At 37.5% G+C, this 20,159-nt stretch overlaps 1 protein-coding gene across 5 annotated transcripts in view; it reads right to left on the bottom strand.

The window, feature by feature from the left end:
- LOC110828453 (Krueppel-like factor 6) overlaps positions 1 to 20,159 on the bottom strand; it is a 617,820-nt gene that overhangs the window by 230,533 nt on the left and 367,128 nt on the right. The window lies entirely within an intron of this gene.

Genomic DNA, 20,159 nt, shown 5'->3' with positions numbered 1-20,159 from the left:
CTTACGTCCATCAAATTTAATTTTTAATAAATAAAAAGTGATAGTGGAACCACGGTTCCGGAGAATTAGACTAAATACGTCTATACGGAAAGGAAGTTTATATATTGGCTTTATTCTAAATATTTCCTTTATACCCGCTTTACAATTGACTTTGCTTATTTAACTTGAATTAGTTACGCTTAAGATGGGTCTGTGGTAGCTAAATGTAATGTAATGTAATGAAATGTAAGGTAAGGTAAGGTAAGGTAATGTAATATAAGGTAATGTAATAAAATGTTTTATAGGTAACAACAATGCTAAGTAAACAGATGACGTTTCCTTGGTAACAATAATTCCGAGTAAACAATTGACGTTTGCTAGGTAACAATAATGCCGAGTAAACAATTGACGTTTCCAAGGTAACATAACAATGCAGTTACACTTTTTCGTTTCACTTTTTGCCGAATGACACTGACCCGAAAATATAGACGTATTTACGTCAAAACTATCCCTCTGACTCAGTAAGATTCATCCTTATCCCAACAAGATGATATGGTGATACGTAATAATAAAATTAAAGACGGCTTGTATAGAGACCCGTCAGCTGAAATTATGTTAATAATACAAAGTCAGGACGGTTAAAATCATTCGTGTTCCATCAAGATGGAGTGGTAAAATATAAAAACTTTAAACAGAAAATGTTATCACTAAGTTTTATATAAATACTTTCATCATCTTTCAGGTACAAAAATATGTCCCGTTCACACTACAACACACACTGTAATACGTAAAATGTTGTTCATACATTAAAGAAAAACATTTGTGATCCAACGTCATCTCTCAATCACGAGGTACATAAAAAGGAAACAAAATAATAAATCTCCACTTCGGAGGTTTCGGAATCTATTCTTATTCCTATTTTGCACAAACACTTTATCACCAGACAACCCCAACCTAACCTCGCAGCAAAATGTGCGTGTTCCCAAACAATTTTGGAAGTAATCTGATTTCTAGGTTTATTTGCAAGATTGCCAATATTCTGGAGTGGGCCTGGCAATATCAGGTTCAGAGGATATGCGAAAGTAATACTCCCGCCTTATATAGAGAACAGTGACGGGGGGGGGGGGGGGGGGGGGTCCGGATTATATAAATATTGAAACCCCAATACTGCAAGATTGATTAGTAAAGGAACACTGGCTTCAATTTCAAGCAAGTATATTGAGAGACAAGTATTGCCATCTATCACTTGTGGACAGTAACACAGAAATATGTTTAGTAAAACTTTAAACAAGACACTTCTAAATGGAAGGGGGTACAAGTTTCATAAGATGAAATAAAGGGTAAGAATACTGAAGAACAAATAATGCCAAACGTAAAAGCATAACAAAAAAGACGTATATGAGCAGACCAAGAGTGAGATGGTACGAGTCGTAACAGAATAACTGAATTAATTAATTCATTCAGAGTACCAAACTACTTAAAAATATTTGTTCAGATACAAATTTTAGACTGACATAATGTGTTAACCGTTTAGCACAACTGCGTACAAATCTTTCGGGTTTAAACGGTTGTGATAATAGATGACTGTGACCCTAGTTAAATTCTTTGTGTGGATTAGGTATAATGACGTTGTTAAATAGCCTATCTGAATAACTTTAACAAGGAACCAGTAGGTTCTCCCCTAAACATTGGTAACAATTTACTTTACTGCAAGGTCTGCAAAATAGTAATAGTAATTCAATTCAATTCATTTATTAAAGTGCTTGACAACAGCCAAAAAGGGCAATAACAGCCAAGCACTAGACAACAATACAAAACAAAAGCAAACAAACAATGAACTGAAAACATAAATGTACAATATTGATTTATTGCAAAATAACTCATAACTAAAAAACTAAATGTTATAGATAAGTAAAATAATAATTAAACTAAAAACAGTTTAATTTTGGACAAACAACATACAAAATAAAATGTTATACTAAATAAACAATAAAAACAATGATTATTGTTTAAAAAGCTGACTGACATCAGTAAGCAAAGCACGATCTTTGTTAAAGATGTCGATGTTCCTGCAGACTGCATTGGCACCAGAAACACATCTGGCAGAGGGACTGGCCTTGAAATTACGTTGTACAGTAAACGTAGAGTAGTCTCTGATAGACCTAGTGGGTATGCAGAGACTAACTGTATCAAAAAAAAATGAACAAATAATTTTGCCTTTTAAAACATTGATGAGGAAAAGCGCATCCAAAAGCTTCCTCCTTAAATGCAACGATAAAGAATTTAATCTGACTAATATATCATCATAATTATAGTCACAAACGCCATTAAAGAATCTAGCGTAACATAGAGCTACAAATTTCCTTTGAATCCTTTCCAATTTAAAGGAGTCAGTATTAGTAATAGAGTTCCAAACAACGGAAGCATACTCAATTTTGGAACAGACTAAGGTACTGTACAAGACCAAAAGGCTGTCAATAGTGGAGAAGGAAGAAGTAATGTACCGAATCAAACCTAGCATTTTTAAGGTTAGTGAGAATATATAGTTGATATGCTGGTGAAAATAAAGCTTTCAGTCCAGTAGAACACCGAGATCTTTAACACAATGGGAGCGTGCCACCAGGTTGTTACACAATTTGTAATTAAAGTAAATACTGTTTGTCTTCCGGGTGAACGATATAACAGTCGTTTTACTTAAATTAAGTTGCATCCCATTCACAAGACACCAATTTTGCACTGAATGGATGTCGTCCTGCAACAGTTTGCAGTCATCAACAAAGCTAATACTCCGATATATCTTTAAGTCATCAGCAAATAAAAACAATAATAATAATAATATTTCAATTGAATAATAATAATAATTGATGTAAAATATATAGTATATATAGTCATGGATCACAATAAATAAATAAATATGTATATATACACAGTCCACGACTGTAATCTTGAGACTTGCGGGTTGAGGATGTGGGGTGAAGGAGTAAAGATAGCGTCTACCTTTAACGCTACGGACTTCCTGCATTCCTTGCAAGTCTCAAGATTACAGTCGTGGACTGTATAAAACATATAACACGTATTAAAAACAAAATGTATTACAAAACTGCTGCTGCACTATGTACCTCAGAGGCAAGGTTTGTCTCAGGTACATAGAAATAAATATCCTGTAAAATGGTGAATAGATGCAATAATAATAATATTACATAAACTTTCACTGTTGTAGAAACACCAAATATCATTTATTTAATCTTGTAAGTCACCACAGTGTCAGCCAGTCTTAAGAAAGTTTCTGTTCAAAAGAGATTACTCTCTTACTTACTTTCCAGTTGATTTTTTTTGGGCTTCTTTCAAATGGTGTCCAATTTTGGTGCGAAACCACACGCGGTGACCAAATACAGTGAAGTCTCAAGCGATAAACCTCGTCTTAAAACATGTTCTGAAAACCTCGTCTGCCTCTGTTCTCCGTACCGAGGTGTCTGGTCGCTCGAGCAAACTTCATTACTCATTATGTTTGAGCGGTAAGGAATTTAAGACAAAACGCCAGACGTACGCCAAAAAAATTATATTTATTTTCTTCCTGAATCAAAAACCTAAACTTATCTCCAACTCTGTGGTGATTTTGCGGCTATGAATCGTGGTGCTCTAAAGAGAGACAATCTCATTAACATGGTCAAATTGGGAACTACTGAATTTATGAATATTTTCGGTATTTTGTAGGACAAATATGCCATATCTTAAGTGAGATTCGAACACACGATCCCTGTATGCAAGCGATCCAAAATTGAAACATACTTTTTTTGTTTGTACTTAAAGCTGAAAGTTAGAACTTCTTTATTTCAATATTTGTAAACAATCGAGCATGTTTCATAGATTTGAAATGTTGATGTCTAAACATACTTTATATTTGTTGTGGAAGTTCACATTTATTTTACGTCTTACGTTATTTTAAAATTAAACTACCTTCAACTCTAATATTCTCTCTGGTATAGTTTTCGTTCAAAAGTGATAATAAAATTACAAGCGAGATTAATGAAACATTGAAACTTTTGCTTTAGAGACACAATCTGGCGGTCCACATTTAAACTAAATTTATCGAGTGTAGATCACTATCCTATACAACTGAAATTATTACACCTGCCTCTAAAAACATACCAATGTGTACTTATGGGCCTAAGTACAAAACTCGAGACCCGTCTTTGTAGTCTGACGATCAATTCTGAATTACTGATCTACGGAAGACATTTGGCTTGATGAGGCTTACGTAATATCCCAAAGGAAAAGTGTTCCATCTTCGGAACTCTGTTAACCAGCTGAAACCTTCTGCCCATCTCTCCGTCCTGTGATTTAACAGTGGACATCAATATTTAACCAGCTAATTATCTGGTAGCAAACCCGAAGTGGCAACACCGCTAATTCCACAGACCGCCACTAGACAAAATCGTGAACCAGTTCCATCTACCTTCCACCTCAGCAAGTTACCACCCTATGATCCACTTTAATGTTTTCCTCTCGTTCCTTCGAGGTCTTCTAAGTGGTAATTTTCTTAGATCACCCATGGTACCTACTTGTCTAGCCTATCGTAGTCATCGACTTTTCATTATTTAATTCAATTAAATTCTTCATTATTAATGTGCTGTGTCAACAGCCAGAAGGCCAATTACAGATACAGCACAAGAGAACATAAAAACGCAATAATAAATACAAAAAGATAGCAGCAAAGAGATTATAAAAAAATACACGAGTACATAGAACATTAATACAGAAAAGCAAATTGCTACCGAATACCTCTGCATATTTGTAATAATTATTTAAATAAATTAAGTAAATTACATTATTGTAGAATGTGATTATCATAACAATAATAGTGTTCCTTCAACCGATAAACCGCAAATCAACTGTTACTTTCAGACTCCCGGCAAGAACTGCATGAACCACCACAAAGCGCTACAAGATTTCCCGACTTGAGTCAGGTATCTCTCTGTAAAAAAAAAATGGTATATTCAACCAACTAGTGTTGCAAGAGGTGCTGGAAATTACGTCCCTGTGAATGCTGATTTCCGGTTTATCAGTGAACGCTAAGCAGAAGACTTCTAAAAATTACAAAACACCTTTGCCGTCAAACATCTAGATAAGAACATATCTTACAGGGGCTTGGAAACGCTCGTAATTTATGTGCAGACCACACTTTCATACCCACACAAAACTAGTGGTAACCTACTTATTGTTTTGTAAAGTAGACGGACTGATAAGTTTCTTAATGTAATAACACTAAACATATGGAAATATTTCAAATCATTTATCGGCAACTATTTACCACATCGAGAAAAGATTTAAAATAAACGATGATCCTAATTCAATATCATGTATACATTCTTCGAATTAGACGAACCACGTTTAATCGAAAAATGCGCTCCAATCTAAACTACAGGCCTTCTTCCATACAATGAAGAGATCAAAAATATGGGCTTATGCTTTGCTGATTATTCTTATTGACATATCCATTTGATGTCATTTGTTGAACACAGAGTGCATTCCGACAGAATTCGGCCTTCAAATAATCCACGATCGTCTAATTTTAAACACGTCTATTTAAAATTCATGCCCATCTTACCATCTCGTTCGACGTATCATGAAGTAATCCACAAATCATTTAATAAATCCCAAACGTAGGAGAATTAAGCAACAAATTTTCTGCCGCCTTGAATTTGAGATGGTAATTTGCGGACGGTATTTTTAAACTCTACACACTAACTGGCCTATGTACAAAAATATGATTCTATTTTTTTGGGTGTGAAACTTTGTACTTCCTTAACGAAGAGCCATGATTCAAAAATGTTAGAGAAAAATAAATGTGAGGAGAATATTTTGTCTTACGGCAGAGGAAGTAACTGGACGATGCAGAAAATTATATGTGGAGCTTCAACATGTTTAAGACTAACATTCACCGTCCTGACCTACACAATGGTGTATCCAGTGTCTTAGAGGGTTAAGACTGGGTGAGTATTTATCTTGAACTTGTTTGCGCCAACTTACTTCGAAGGGTAAAAGTCAATCGAGTACGTAACCAACACTTTGTTTCACTGTCATAAATGTGCACTAGAAGTGTGGTTCTCATTTCACTGGAGGCTTTAGAAAGTAATTTGGTTGCTTTAGCGCGTAACTCTCTTATCACCTCCTTGTACGACACCCACCCAAGGCCCTCGAGTCTCATGAAACCACCGCCACGAACATCCCACTTCGTCGTCTCGACGCCAAGCGTAGTTGAAGAACGCCTCTTACCCCTATTGCATCACCCCAACCCTAACTACTACGGTTTCCTGAACTGCCTAATCTTACAATGCGCAGCACGTACGAAATGGCACGCCCTGGATGCCAACACGCGTGACACACGGCACGACTTCGCAGCGCGCAGACTTCTGCGCATCAAGAGGTACAACCTCTTGTTCCAAACGAGCTATACATGCTCAACACGTGCTGTGCCACGTTCCTGTGCTCACAGATGGACGAAACAGATTAAGGAACGGCTATAGTCGTCGAACATTCCAAAGCAAAATTTAACATTCTTAACACATCTCCACTTTTCGCAGAACACGAGTCAATTTGTCTGTTTGTCACGTAATTATTTATGTATTTATTTGCTGTTAATTTAGCGGTGCTATCAGAAATTCAGAGTACAGAGTCAATATCAAGACGAATAAGAAGTTAGAAAATATTTTAAGGACCTATTCCAATATTTTCTTGGAGCGACTGATAAGAACAATTAAAAACCTCATGATAGCATGTCTCTGTCCCAGGATTTTAACCTAGGACCTCCTGAAGCCGAATCAATAGTGCTGTTTTGTCGGCCACGACGCGTGGTGATAATTTCCTTAGTTGTTACCATAAACGGTGCGATATTAAACACAAAAAAATTTCATGTTCTATTCGAATAAATTCACTGCTTGAAAGACGGAAAATTAAACTGTCGTGTTTCTGCCCCTCATCGTTAAAACTGGATTCAATACCAAAACAGCGCATGCACAATTTGTGTTGTGCGCTGTGGCACTGGGGAACTTTTCCTCCAAGTTATACGGTATTCCACGAAAATCATCATTCAACCACTGTTCATACTCATCTATCATCACTCTCATCATCAGGACGTTGTATAAAAGACTCAAATGAGGCCACAGCCCCTAGCGGACGGTCTGACCCTACGCGTTATCATCACAAAAGAGAAACATAAAATGGGTATAGATTACCAAATGCCTGAATTCTTAAAGAAGATATAATGATACCTCAGTGAAGAGAATATGAATAATGGGATAATTTAATAAAGAATGTCAGCATGGACCGCTACGAATACTCCAGCTGTTCTTAACCATTCTGGCTCAACCAATCAGAGCCGTGTGATTAATTTCCAAACTGCAGAACCCAAACGCGTATAATTTTTGTGGCACTGTAAACACACATGGTACACGTGTATTACAATTCATTTATTAATATCTCAAAATTAAACTTGTTACACTTCAACACATTCTACAATAGTCTAATTTCATTAATTTATTTAAATTATTATCACAAATACACTAATGTATTTAGCAGCAATTTTCTTTGGGTATTAGCGTCCTCTGGACTAATGTATTCCTATATTGTTTTTGTTACCTTTCTATATTTATTACTGTGTTCGTGTGCTCATCTATTGTGCTGCATCTGTAATTAGCCTTCTGGCTGTTGATACAGCACACTAATAATAAAGAATTGAACTGAATAAGAATTTTGGAAGAAATTTTGAACACCTGAATTATAACAACGTAATGAATACACGAAATTTTAAGGAACTTGAAAGTGCTAGGATAAACAGAGTTAATATGTAGACAGAAACAACTCCGTGGAACGAAGTCTTTCTTGAGAAGCTGACAGTTCCTCAACCTATCAACCAATTCTCGTTATTAATGCAACTCTTTTTCATTACCGTGTCAAGACCAATCCCGAATCAAATGTACCTCACGTCTTATCTGTTATATCCATTCTAATATTATCCTCCTTACAATACCTGTTTCTTCATAGTGGTCCCTTTCCTTTATGCTTTCTGACCAAAACTGCCTGTGTTTCTCAACACTCCCATGCTTGGCATATGCCCCGCCTAGAACATTCCCAATTTACTACCCCAGTAATACTTGGTGACAAGCACAAATTATGGACCCCCCTACACCCCCTGTGACTCCGCCTTCGGCTGAAATATTCCCCTCAGCACTCCGCTTACAAACATACTCAATATGAGTTTCCTGTGGGAGACGAAATTTTATTCTCATGAAAATAAATAAAATTATAGTTTTGTAATTTATATTTTAGTCTGTATTTCGTCACAGCGGGCGGGCAGACAAAACTATTTTTTACAAACTTGAAATAATAAACCATTTGGTACTGGGTAAGAAAGGCATAGGTTAAACGTAATTTGTCCTAATGCTATTTTTCTTACCAGTACCAAGGAATTAGCCTGTTAATTATATCGTTTGAATTTTTCAAATATAACACAAAGTCTATCGACTCACATCCTTCGTAAATGCCGGAAACATCGCGTTTCTTGAAGCACAATAGTTTATTCCAAAGCCTAGATCGGAGATGCATTTCACCACTAACACTACACGTCTTAGCCAAGAATAAAAGTGGACAAAGCGAGACGATAATCACTTTGCACGCATCTACGAGGCGCGTCCCAAAAGTAAGTTTCCCACTCGTCCCACAGCTAGCAAACCTTATATTGAGCGAAGCGACTGTGCGTACGTGATAGAGCAATGACGTAGCATGGCGCATGCACTAACGGTACTTTCCGCGTTCTCACAGTAGCATCGTTGCAGCTGTTGAAGATGGAGGTTCTTATTCCAGCTCCCGCCGACTGTGAAGTGCGGTCAGTGATAAAGTTTTTGAATGCACAGAGCATAGCGCCGATCGAAATTCATCGTCAGCTGTGCCGGGTCTATGGGCCTAACGTCATGAGCAATCAGATGGTGCGTCGCTGGTGCAGACAATTTTCAGCAGGTCGACAAAGTGTGCATGATGAGAAGCGCAGTGGGAGGCCATCCATCATTACAGACGACCTTGTGGAGCTTGTGCGGGAACGCATTATGGATAATCGTCGCTTCACAATTACGGAACTCAGCAGTCATTTCCCGCAGATTTCCCGCTCCTTGTTGCACAAAATTGTCACGGAGCACCTGTTGTTCAAGAAATTGTGCGCCAGGTGGGTGCCGAAGCAACTGACACCAGAACACAAAACAAAGCGCATGGAGTCAGCATTGACATTTCTGCAGCGGTACCATGATGGCGGCGACGAGTTTCTGGACCGGATCATCACAGGTGATGAAACGTGGATTGCACACATTACCCCAGAAACCAAGCAGCAGTCAATGCATTGGCGTCACAGTTGATCTCCCTGTAAGACGAAATTCAAGCAGACGTCGGCGCGGAAAGTGATGTGCACGGTGTTCTGGGACAGACGGGGCGTTCTCCACGTCGACTTCCTGACCAGAGGTGAGACGGTGAATGCTGAGCGTTACTGCGAAACACTGCAGAAATTGCGATGGGCCATTCAGAACAAGCGGCGCGGGATGCTTAGTGCCGGTATTGTCTTCCTGCACGATAACGCTAGGCCGCACACAGCTCGACGGACAGCAAGTCTCCTGCAGGAGTTCAGCTGGGAGGTGTTTAATCATCCACCCTACAGCCCGGACCTCGCTCCCAGTGATTTCCATCTTTTCCTACACCTCAAGAAATTCCTGTCCGGTCAGCGTCAGCGTTTTGAGAATGACAGAGAGGCGGAGATGGTTGTCACACAGTGGTTCCAATCCCAGGCGGCAGACTTCTACGACACAGGTATTCAAAAGTTGGTCCCACGGTATGACAAATGTCTCAATTCCGGTGGCGAATATGTTGAAAAATAGCTGGACACTTGCTGTATCTGTTGCAATAAATATTTCCATGAAATTGTGTTTTGTTTCTGTAAACGGCCCCAGGGAAACTTACTTTAAGGACGAGCCTCGTACTATAGTGTTCCGTCAACTTCTTCACTCAAAGTACACTTTCATTTCTGAAAAAGCACATGACAACACACAAAAAAGTCGACTAACTAAAACGGAGAACGAAACTATATACGGTCATAAATGTGTATCAGCATATAAGTGCTCAATTTTCTGCCTCTGACTTTGTTCGTGTTGCGACCTTGAAGCGTGCAATATGGTGACGGCTAAGTTGGCACTGACTGGCTGAAGCCTCAACACGTGAGCACCCCAGTTACCACAAAACAGCTACACGCCTTCTTGTCCAAACCCAGAGCAGAAGAGTACAAACAACGGATCTCCTGTTATGTAAATTTCTTCAATCTCTCGCTTCTTGTAAACTTAAGTTCTGCCTTCTAGTCACACCGTATGGTGTGACTTGAAGAGATTAGACAGTTGAGGGCCTGAAATGCAACATGCAGCAGGCAGAAGTAAGGTCGTTAACAACTAGCAAGAAGAGACGTGCAAGATTCCGAATGGCAGAAGTTTTAACCGCGGCACGAATACTTGATGAGGTGGGGGTCCGTCGAGTGGTTGCTGGAACAATTTGGGGGAAAAATACTGGCCACTGTCGCAGGTAGCTTATCTCGTAGTTGGCACAAGGAGATGTAACACCGGGTGCAGAATAACTTGTGTCGGGCTGCGTATAATAAAACTGGACACAAAACCGTACAGAACCACCGTATTTAGACTACAAGCAACGAACTAAGGACCTGAAATAGGTTTTTATACTATTTCCATGAGTTTTAGAATTTCAAGTTTATTCAATTGCGTTACTTATAATACATTTATTCAAATGCAGCTATGCAAAATTCATTAGTTTTTAAATCATATTCAAAGAATCAAGTATGTCTACCCAATAATTTAAATGTTTTCTTCATCTCCACGTTCAGAGTGAAATATTATATTTTTGAAAACGAACAAAATTTCCGTAACGTCAACACAAAGTGGGACAACATTTAAACCTACGGGTAAAATCAAATTTAAAGACGAGGCAAAGCAGCAGGAATGAAATTCTCAAATTTGTTTAAAAAAATATGTGACCAACAATTTAAAAGTAGAGCCCGAAAATTCAGCACCAATGATGCAAAATTTAACAAGATGCTGAAAAAGTCGCAACCACCTCACAATCTGTCTCCTTAAGATCGATTTTAATACTAAAGTAGTATAACTCGTCAAACTTGACGGGAATGAACCTCTGTGTTGAACAGTAACACAGTTAACTGAAGCATGAACTTCGTAAATCGTACTGAAAATACAAAATTTGAAAACATCTTCACGACGAAACCCACCAACACAAAACCGATCCTCAGACAGCAGACTCAGCTAGACCCCACCACAGACGCCATAATAGCATCATCCAAATGTCTTGTTATCAGAGTTGCCACAGTCAGAACAAAATTTGAATATCTTTTTTCGGACGTACGTCACACGTTCAATTAAGCGTGACGTACTCGCTGCTTTTGGGCACAATCCTAAAGAACAATGCCGCGAGGAGTTCTATAGTGGTTTCCATATTAACATCCTTGAAGAAGATCCTACAAAAGTAAGGCCTTTCTAACAACTTCCTCCATCCTATGGAAATCGTACCTTCGTGAGCATTAAAACGTGGTTTGTTGGACAAGGAGAGAGGTGAGGACAGGAAATGGAAGCTTCGAGTTAAAATGACTAAAGAATCGTGTTCAATCGTAGACAAGAAAAAAACGAAGTAGGTAAATAACATTAAATTTTAAATGCCACCTCGAGTAACCTCCAGCGAATTCAGCACATAGCACACAGCAATTTTACGTCTCGGTAAATAGTATAAAGTCGACTGGATGTGTGACAAAGAAGGAAGATCTTACAAATGAATAGTGATGGTACGTGGAGCATCTCTTACTGTTTGCACCTCCTACAACACCCCCCCCCCCCAAACCCCAACTTCTGTAAAATGAACTCTTGACAAAGTACACAGCGCACGACTTCTAAATTACTTACTTCATAAGAACTCTGTCCTTCCTGCCTCATCCCTTACCCACAACTACATTTGCTTGTTTCTAAAAGTGCTTTGGGGTGGAATAATACAAACCCAATACTCTGCAAATATTAAAACTCAATTTGTAAAACTACATCCTTTGACTGTAATGCAGTGTCTTAAAATATCACCCAGATTCTGTACCTCGGAGTCGCGTTTGCTTTACATGTAGTTCTAATGTACGTACTCACGTGAGGAAAAATGTGTATCTTAATAAAGACAATTGCTTTTGCAGAGCGTCTGCTGCAAAATTAGCAAAAACGTCGGCTACAGACAGATAAAATGCACTGCACAAGTCCGGATCAGATATACGTCGCATTATACCTCAACCACTGACACTCTAGGAACGGCATAGGCCTACGCATGCGCTGTATTTCCCTCAACACAAGTTTACCAATGAGTCAAGGCCAAACTTCACGTGAGAAAGTTGGTCACCTGACAGCACAGATGTGATCATTAGTCAGCGATTAAAGCAGCACCGTGAATATCAATGCAATGACGTACCAAACAACTGAATAGCAGGGTATACGAACATTCCTATGTTGCAATAGCACAAGGAAAGTTTATGCAAGCCAAGACCACGGAAAGAAAAGTCTCGTAACATTTCTTCAAATATTTTAAACATAAACGGGCCCTTCTACCTTTACATCGCAACGAGTCCTATTTTATGTACTCCTTTTCTGTCTTATTCTTTCTTTATTTTTTTTCTCCCTGTAGGGAAGACGAGAGAGAAAGGGCGTGACTTGAAGCTCCATCCGATGTAATTTGTAACCAAGGCAACGGGCCAGCCCAACTCTTGCCCGCTTCAGCTTCTATACGACATGGCAGCAACCCGTTCAACCCTACATTACCCCACTGTAGTCATACACGTATACCATAAAACATCTTCGCAACTGCTTTTCTTTTGTAGAAAAGGAACAAGGATATACGGTGTCTCGTACAAGTAGGGAATTTCTCGTGGCTAATGACGCTGAAGATATGTATCTGTCCGTTGCGTTAAATAAAAGAGGACAGGCTGGCAAACATTAACAAGCATAAAATGTAAAAAAGAAACAAACACTTCGCGTGAGTCTACTAATTAAGTTTATCTACAAAATGGTTAACAAAAAAATCTTCGCCAAATATTAACTTTAGGAAGAGATGGGAGAAACATACAGCACGAACAGGTTACGTCAGATATACACACGGAATACTGGTTGGAAATCTGTGAGAAAGAAAATGTTTGGGGAACGAAAACTCGGATTGCTTCCTCCGTTGTTTGCGTGATCCTTCAGCTATACTGATGTGGGCCGAGTAATAAATGGTACGATTCTGAGAATGAAGAATTGTAAAGGATATACCAGAAAGGTATCGTGGCACTTTTAAAATATTATTTCATCATTTAAGCACCTATATTATAATACGTCCACACTTCGGACACCTTCTTCGTATAAGCGGTAGTAGGTGTTAGTCCATCCGTCCGATGTTATCTCCAAAATTACCTCACAAATTTGCATGAAATTTGATACAGGTAATGTACACTAAACATTATATTCATAATAAATTTCGGTACACGTAAGTCCCACCTCAATGTTAATGAAATCCAACGGGTCAAGTTAACTCCTATGAGTTTTTAAGTAATATTAATAAAATAAAGTGAACATGATATATTTTATTACGAGCCTCCTTATTACTTACAAAACTTACGAGCATAATAAAAATTTTGTAATACAGACTTTGAACGGTTTAAATAACTAACCTATTTCCTGAATTTCCCAATTTATTCCACGGCTTAAATTCGTCTCAGTTTAATTTTACTGACAAAAACCGGATTGCCTGTTACTTCATATTACGCTAAATACGTGTAACTAATAAAACACCCACTGTACACTTTTCCATCATTAAATATGAAGCCCATAATTATTCAGCTATTACTGGCCACGGTTCATGAGGCTGAAACAATAATGTTTAGATTGTACGTGTAATAACCAACCACTTTACACATTAAACATTTAGAGCTATAAACAAAAAATGTTTGCTTTGTTTGACTGATTGTTTAAATTAATATCGCCTCTTTCCAACAGCCATAAACACAAGGATTAAATTATTAGATTATCTGTGCCTAATCGGTGATAAAGGAAAGGAAGATTAAGGCTGTACAAAATTACAATGAAAGAGACCACGTGATACAAGAACGGGTTAGTATATGTGGATATTTAATATCCATCAAAGATACCATTAATGTAGTTTAATTCCACAGGAGTAGCTAAACAACGATAACAAATCACTGATGATAATATTTAGAACTAACAAGTTCATACGAAGTAACTGAAGAAAACTTATAAAATACATAGTTAGGATTGGCACAAGTAAGGTTCAGTGGTGATCCTTTGCGAACAAAGCACCATAAAAAGATCTGAATACACTGCCAGATAAGCGACTGTCAGCTTTTCAGGAAGGACTCTATTGGGGAACGAAAAAATCTATTTGCCAGAGTTAATGCACGTGAACATTTTTTAACACATGGAACATGGTAATACAGTAAAATAAACGAGGCATGCGGAAATACTTTTGTTTAAAATGCCACGATCACTTCAGATATTTAGAATTTTCAGTCCCATTTTGCCTTAATGGCATCTCCGGTACCTTAGAAATCCACTCACGTAACACGTCCTTCCATCCAGTTAGCAACTTTCAGAATTCATCAGACTGTTTCCCCTTACCTCAGAATGAAAGAAAAAAATGCAAAGAACGCCCCCACTCACAACTTCCATTATTTTCTTTTGAAAACAGAACTTTTCTGCACACCCCACTTTTTTTCTTCCGAATAAAAATACTTTTGAGATGCATTTGAATATCAAAAAGCCTTGCATCATCGTCTTCTTCACTAGAAGAAATACAATAATTAATGGTCGCAGACAAGAGATTTGCAATGGGTGCTCGGGGAGAAGACAGCCATTTTGTTTCTGAAGACGTCTCTTGTTTCGAGGGCACGCGTACTTAGGGAAAGGTTTACAAACAAGACCACTAATGGTGGAACAGGTCTCTCTTTCAGCTGTGAGTGCTTCAGAACCTCACAGTGCCGTACTAATTCGAAGCTCTGTGCTTTGCTGTGGAATTAACGGCACTTTTATTTTGTCCAAAAGCAGTTTTACTTGAGTCCAATAACGAATAAAGAACATTCCACAAGCAACACACTTTGAAAAGCGTGTGTTTGGAACAAATTAATTCATTAATTAATCTTATGTTATCGCATATCCCGAACGATATCTTAATACATACGCTTTGTGAAGAAACTCGCCATAATACATTGGTTCGCCTACGGTTTATTTAACGACGCTTTGTCAACACCATTAGCTACATATCGTCAAATGATCAAATACTAATTATAAAAAAAACTAAAGAAACTGTTTAAGGTATCGTGTGTGACCTGTTTTACAGTACAGACACACCTTTAGCCTGCTGTACAATTGTAAACCACGATAAAACTTGATATAATCATTCCGGGCCAAGAATAAAACTGGGTACGTTCAGAATCGAACATTCTACCCAGATTATACTAGAATACAATGTATCACTCAAATGACAATGGAGTATTTAAATGCTGACTTTAACGAGAAAATGTACGTATTTTATGAAAGCCTATATATATCATAGAATTCTATGTGGTTAGCCTACATAGGATCAATACAACAAACTTCTCCCCACCCACCCGTCCGTCTCATACGCCACGTAGTTGCTAGGAGGCTGTATGAAGCTTAAAGGCTTAATTAATTTAGCGGTCTATCCGGTATTTACATGACTTGCTACCAGACGGCGCCACAAACGTATATAACACGAACACTCTGAAATGTGACATCGTTATGTCCTTAGAATTGGTATTAAATGATAAGTAGGAACAGATAAAAATTAACTTCATTGTTTTTTTACGGCCCTATAAATTTCCACATCTATAAAATTAATTCAAGACATGTGGTTACAAGCATTTACGAATTATGTGTAACACAAATTGCAAAATTTCAATATTTCAGTACAGATTTTAAGAAATGATCATGCGAAGAAAGGGTATTAAATATATTTGAGCTATCATTCCTAAACTTAGTGTTTATAAATGTTTAATCGTAAACTTTCAGGCTACCTATGTTCAGGTCATAAACTCTAAGTCTTTTGTTGTGGGAACGGGGAAAACAGTGAAATAGCGAAACGCAGCTAACAACATTTATTTATGGCTTATCTCCTTAGTTTGTACGTAAAATATATCAATAATCATTCATTATGTTAATAAAAATAATTCCATTTATCTGTAGTCGTTTAACACACAAGCATTTCTTTTATTGAAATTATATAATTCCATCTGATCTTATACGTCATTCGGTGCTTCTTAAACGTTCTTTCTCCTTTAATATTATTTACGTGTATTTCACCAATGTTGAACTCGATAGGCATATAAATGATTCGTAATAGGAAAAAAAACATGGGTATGCAGACTACAGTAGGTCTATATTTCGTCTAGGTAACAATCTTTCTTTTTTTAACCTTTTCAGTAGGTTCAAATTTAACAAGCTGTGTGTGTGTGTGTGTGTTCAAGTTTATTACGAACTCTAAGTCAAGTGTTGGACCTAATTGATTTGATTCAGGGTTTCAAGTTTGACTAAGAATCTAATTTTTAAAGGAAGACGTCGTTAGCATCGACAGATGTACTGTTATAAATACACAGACAATTGCTCCCCCATTTTAAAATTGCTGCCTACAAATCACGTCAGTTCCCTATTAACAAAACCACGTAAAGCAACAGAACTCAAACATAAGGATAGAAAAGTCAACCAAAGATATTTTATTACGCTAAATGAGTGTGGAAATTAAAATTATATATAGCACAACACCGAAACTGAACAGGACACTAAAATTCAAAATTGGTAAGATATATTAAAATAGGCCAAGACGTTTCTTTTGGACTCAAATCCTCTCATCATTCATAGTACTTACAACTGAGCACTGGACGCATTTTAAAACATCCTCTCACAAAGTCATTGTTAACTAAATGTGATATAACAAAAGTATGTCTGTCTGTTCAAATTTTCTTTCAAACGTTTATAATTCTCAACCGATCGCGTTGTCGCTTTTTAGCAACGGTTAAGTAAAAATTCTGGCATGGATTTATAATCAATTCTTCGATCACTGGTCAAAAACATGGAACCCCCTCAAATATATTTAATTTATTTATGAACATGACTTACCAACGTTTCGGAGTGATTAGTCTTCAGGGCGATGAGTACACATCGTCCTGATGATGGAGGCAGAAAACACCTCTGAAACGTCGGTAAACTTCTACCAGACTACAATGTACAATGACCCAGTAGACAGTCACCTTCATATTCATCGCGTTGAGAATCGCAAACCATAATAATTATTTTTTTATGATTGTATTGATAGAAATCTCTCTTGAAAACTTAAGAAATGTTCACCTAGTTAAAAAATCCCTTTCCTTTACGGAATCCGACTTATATGCTAAGGTTTAATAATAAAGAAATGAATGGACATTCTAAGATGTTATGCGACAAGGAAGTCAAAAATTTTTATAAGGCAAGTAGTATATTTAAAATAGAAAAATCTTGAACGCTGCTATGCGCAGAACAAGTAGATGAGTGAGCAAGAAATGCGTAAAGAATTTTCACTGAACAACTTCTTGCAAATAATTTATTTCGAATACCGAGATAAGAGTGAGATGATAACATTAAAACGGATCTTAAGAAGATATATTATGAGGATTACGTAAGCGGTACTAGCCCAGGATCGCGAACTTTAGTATTAGTGGCATCAAAATTGTGGATTACGTTATCACAAAGTTAGTTTAACCTACGCAACATTTCGCGAACGACTAAATACCTTGTCCAAAGGTCTGTTATTTCAGCTTTCGGGAATAAGCAGCGTCGAATGCTGAGGTATTTCCAACGTTTCTACAAAAAATGCATCTGCCATCTTCAGGGTGAATGTGTATTAAAGAGGGGTTGAAAGCTTTATATAGACCAGACACTAAGTGATAATTGGCATATAAAGATCTGATTGGCAGCACAAAAGATTGTAAAGGTGTAAAACTTTGTTTCTAAAAAGGCCAAATTTGGGTTGAGATTAAGCAGTATAATTTAACATATTGTGCTGAAAAAGCGCCAGGACTTCCGGCGGCGCCACTGCTGTCAGAACTGGAAGAACCTTATTTCACTGAACACTGTGTTTTGTATTTGATTGCCGCTCTAATTGCGGTTACTTCTTTTAATTACTCCAACCGAAGTTTTAGACTGCCCATTAAACCGTTAAGTACGCTAACGATGTGATGGCTTCAGCGCAGATAAAATACGGAGAATGAACTATAAACAAGAAGCCGAGATCCATGACAGTACAATCCCGACTTTTAGATGCCAACAAAGAACCGTATTATATCTTTAGACATTCTTTGGCGCCACTTGTGAGAAATGTGGTGTTTCAATTTCGATGAATGACAAGAGGGTTTCGAATGACGTAATATGAATATAACTCATAGAAGTTGAGGAACTGGTATTTCAGTGTCTTCCACAGAACTCCTTTAAAGCCGAAAGGCAACTATACGCAGTAACTCAGACTTTTATATGCACAGATCTCTTATGACCCTCACTGTAAACATGGATTATTTCCTAAAAGATCATTAATCACTTGATATCTGTAATGGTAAAGTGCTGTTTTCTTTGCGGTACGGACAGACTTTCTGAATATATTATATTTAATTTATATTAGATTCGGCCTCAGAGGTTTAAACCGACGTCACAACAGCATATGGAATACGCATTAATAAAATGTAGCCGACGCGTTATAATGTTAATAAAAATGAACATTTGTTGTTTTTTGAAACTTCAATATCGGTTAGTTGTTCTTATTCTGATGAAAATTAACAACTGATTGAAGAAGATATATAAATAAATAAAACAGAGCAACACTTGAAAGAAAAAACATATATAACCAATGAGAAAGAATTAAAGTTTTAGAGACAAAGGGACGGATGAAAGGATTAAACAGAATTAAAGACAGAAACAACTTGAAGGAGGAAACATGAACACAGCTATCTTTAAAGGAGATAAAACCTAACCACGCAAGTGCTTGGCCGACGTCTCTGCAACAACACGTCAGCTGTAGTTTTGAAATGCTCAAGGTGGGTTTGTCACAGTTCGCATGAGTTGCCTGCCAGCTGTCTGACCCACCATTCAATTCCAAGCAATTTATTTGTTTAAAACGTTTGGTACAAGACGTTTAAACCTCACCAACGATTTCTCACCTGTGGCCTGTGCTGCAATGCACCAAAAATTAATTCTAACCTGGATGCAGCCTATTAGGTAGGCAGTCCGCATGTCTAACATTTCAGTTCCTCGTAACAAGTACCGGCAATAGCTTCCTCAGTCTCCCCAAATATTCATCTATATAAATGCCACACTTGGATGTTCAAAATTAAGGAAACGGAGTACGTTAACTTGAAGAATAGATTTATTTATTCAGATTTAACCCACCAAACAGGACGAGACAAGCTTATCTCGTTCAACATTAAACAACATTAGCACCATAAAGCAGCCAATGATCAACAACAGTGAACTCTAAAATATAGTCACTTCAAATATGTATGGGTGTAAAGTCTGTTCCTTTAGAAGTCACAGTTTCTGCAAAAGGCGACTATTTCAAATACTGACGTTATTACGTAAGTCATGAGACAATAAATCACGAAATAACAAAGTGACGTAATTACAGTGCGTCGCTTTCAAAAGTTTATATTACAGCACAGAATTAACATTATCAGTTAACAGAAATAATACATCGGTAACAGAAGACAATGTCATACAACAGCAACGCCGCATTTAATTTTAAGTATCATCCACTAAAGTCGGCATTTGCAACAACCAATCATAACAAAGCACACATTGGGGTTGATATGGTCTGTAACGACGTACGACGGAACGCGGAACGACGCATATGAAGCACTATTTGAATCTTCTCTTACGCAATTTAAAATTATTCCTTTTGGATTTACAGTCCGTCCAGAGAAATTCTAAACACTAGTAAGTAAAAGACGATGTACTGTGAAATTGTATTAACAAACATGGTCACAGGATTGTAGTCATAAAAACGTGAACTAACAT

Source organism: Zootermopsis nevadensis, unplaced genomic scaffold, assembly GCF_977971745.1.
Source record: "Zootermopsis nevadensis isolate Lab colony 2312 unplaced genomic scaffold, Znev_1.0 Znev_ptg000011l, whole genome shotgun sequence".
NCBI classification, from domain to species: Eukaryota; Metazoa; Arthropoda; class Insecta; order Blattodea; family Termopsidae; genus Zootermopsis; species Zootermopsis nevadensis.
This window is presented reverse-complemented; position numbering and strand designations above follow the sequence as displayed.